Source organism: Furipterus horrens, unplaced genomic scaffold, assembly GCF_987537825.1.
Source record: "Furipterus horrens unplaced genomic scaffold, mFurHor1.1.pri manual_scaffold_2, whole genome shotgun sequence".
NCBI classification, from domain to species: domain Eukaryota; kingdom Metazoa; phylum Chordata; class Mammalia; order Chiroptera; family Furipteridae; genus Furipterus; species Furipterus horrens.
In genome coordinates, this window is record NW_028327172.1 from 11204385 (window position 1) to 11207769 (window position 3385).

The following is a 3385-nucleotide window of genomic DNA, read 5'->3' on the forward strand; positions in this document are numbered from 1 at the left end:
ACACACACACACAACCAGCTTCCTGGCACCAGTATAGAGGTCTACCATGTATTAGCTGTTGCCATTATTACTGTTATTCAGGTTCACCCCGTGAATGTGGCTCCAAGCAATGACCCAGCCGTCAGCCCTCCATGCCCGCCACCAGCCTGCTTCCCAAGGCAAAGCACTTGGAAAAGCACATCCGACCTAACCGTAGTTGCTTGTTTATGCGGCAGGAGCAGAGCCAAGTCTCAGTAGAGAGTTCAGCATCCCCCACCGACTCGCAGTTGCTGTCTGCTAGGGGCCCCGTACCCCCACCCGCCACGCCAGTCCCCTGTAATAATCACTTTTATAGAAGCTTTAAAAGATAACTGCTCGTTGAGAAACACGGGAGTGGATGTTTCTGGCAGAAACACTACCCTGTGAAGACATCACAGGAAGCACCTGCCAGCTCCAGTGGCCTTGACAGCACCAAAGACCAACCCCCTTTTTCTGAGCCCCGCACCCCGTGGCACCTGGTGCTGAGCCCAGTGGGAGCACTTCAGGCACAGGGTCCGGTGTCTATCTGCCTGGCTGTCCTGCATCAGCCTGCCAGGGCCTGGAGGGCTGGGACCGAATGCTTAGGGGAGAAGAATAAATAATGCTTGGCTGTAATTCGGGAAAAAAGCCACCCAGAGAGCTTTGCTCTGGCATCCCCATCCCTCCCTACCTAGGAGGAAGAGGGGGTTAGGAAGAGGGGGTGCTTCTAGACTTTCTTCTCATCCTTCTTGCCCATGGGGTCTTGTCATCTAGACATTAGGACCTCTGCAGGCCCCAAAGTTCTCCCTCTTTCTCCTTATCATGGACTCTACAGCCTTTGAACCTCAAATAGCTCAGGAGGTAGTGAAAGAGCCAGATGCCCTGAGGCTGAGGCTGCCTCAGAGTGTGAGTTTGCAGCTAACCTGCTGTGTAACCTCAGGCAAGTACCTTGGGCAACTCTCTAAACCTGTTTTCTAATCTGCAAAGACTAGGAACGGACTTTACTGGATGTGCAGGCAACATGCATTCGTATTGTTCACTTATCTGATCTGGAAAATGAAGGAGTTGGCCTATATCATTTCCGGGTTCCTTCTGGGAAAGGTTGCAGGAGCAGCTTTTAAAGCCTCCAGCTCTCAGTCCGTGGAAGGGGCTGTGACGTCGCAGAGAATGCTCAGGAGATAGAGCCAGGCTGACCTGGGTTTGCATCTCCGTCTGTCACTTCCCAGCTGTGCTGATGCTGGGCAAGTCACATGGGGACCCTTCACCTACAGGATGAGACATTATCTCCCTCCTAGGGCTACCAGGAGGATACAACGCAAGGGGGTGTGTAGGAGCCTGGCGGGCATTCTTTAGCACACAGTAGGGCTTGCCCAACATCACTTCCTGCCCCTTTCCCAAACTAGGAAAAGAAAATGCGAGGAAAACCTTTTATGCAAATAACTTCTGTTAAACCCTGATGTTTTTTGCTTGGGTCGGGTTTGTGAGGAGGAAGCAGAAAGTGCCTCTAATGGTGTAAGAGTGCTGAGGGAGAAGATTTCATTTCTGCAGGCTAGGCTCCTAACCACAGCTCCAGCCAGTCACCACCGCACACCCTGGCAAAATCAGCCTTGCCCTCAAGACTCTGCTGCCCAAGAACAAATACACTTCTTTAAAAAAAATTTTTTTTTTTAATTTTATCAGTCCCATTCAGTACTAGGTGTAGTTCAGAATCTGGGTCACTTTCTCTGAGAGGCCCTCTTTGACCCCCATCCCCATCCCCACCATTTACAATCCTAGTCTCTCTCCCACCTCTGGCAACTCCCCATGCCCCTCTTCTGCTTCACTTTTCTCCGTAGCACACATCACCACTGAACACACACACGCATTTCACCAGAAATGCTCACGTCTCAGTCGCCAGGGCTGAGAACAGGGCCTGTATTTTAGGCACGAAATAAAAGTTTGTTGAAAGAATGAGTCTGGGCCTGAGCTAACGCCAAGCTGGCAGTCGAGGCCAAATAATAATAAAATATCACATGAACCCCTCCTTTCACAGTTTGCAAAGCCCTCGTCCAATATTTACTTGACTTTGTGCAGAAGACTGTGTCTCTGCATTTTCTAGGTTGAAGAAACCTAACTCAGAGAGATGAAGAGTTCCCGGAAGACACAAGAAATTCTTCTGGCCTCCTGGCCTGGGGCAAGTCACTGCCTCCTCTGATCTCACCTCCCCTTATCTGTAAAAGGAGGTGAACTGGGTCCCTTCTGGGATTAGGGGTTTAAATTGTTAAATCCTGTGACTCACCTGATTGTTAACCCTTTAAAGACGGACTCAAATGTTGTTACACACACACCATAACTGCAAAGTCAGGGGGAGCTGAAACCTCTGTCTTTCTGATTCCATTTCCAAATCTCTTTCGGAACCCACTCTCCAGGGGACGCTCTTACTGGGTCTACTGAGACCCTCATACAGAAGCACATGGTCAGTTCTATGCAAGGAGCTGTGGTAGCGGTCCATATATGGTCAAAGCAGGCGATTTATTTAGTTGTTTTGTTTGTTTTTTTTAATCACTCCGCATTTCACGGGGTTTCCACATGTCTTCTAACTTGACTGCCTACCCAGGCTTTCTCTTCCAGTCTGTCTCACATACCCACTTGGAAACTAAATGAACAAACCTTGCTTCCAAGAAATCAAAACCTTCAGTGGCTCCCTTTTGCCCGCAGAACATAGTTGGCCCTTCTCAATCTTGTCCCAATCCTTTCAAATATATCCATTTCCCCACCCACCCTCCTCTGTTGCACCAGAATTTTCTGCTTCAGTCTATTCAACTCATTCATTCATCCACTCACTTATCCCACGACTATGCATCACATGCCTACTATGTGCCAGGCATTCACAGCTGTAGGGTTTGCTATGATAAACGAGTTCCCGTCTTCATGAAACGTACATTCTAGAGGAGGGAAGATGGGCAATAAACAAACAAGCAAACAAACCAGATGGTTTCAGATACTGTTGAAGATACATCACTGCTGTGCTAAGATTACAACAGCACATACAACATCATAAACAAAGCGGGATGCAGGGACGGAAAGGCAATGGGACTGCCTCAATCTGGGCCTCTCTGCGGGACCACCTTTAGGGGAAGGCCTGGATGAGAAAGGAACGGCCATGTGGAGACCTGGGAGTGTTCCAGACAAAAGGAACAGCAAGTGCAAAGGCTCTAGGGTAGCCACAAAACTTCACACATCCTCAGGTTGGAAAGACAGCCAGAATGGCCCAAAAGACTTGGGCAAGGAAGGGGGTGACAGGTGACCAGGTCAGGGAGGTAGGCAGGGGCCAGCTCAAGCGGATCCCAGTGAAGAGTTTGGATTTTATGCTAAGTGCATGGGCAGCAATTCAAAGATGTCCATGGGA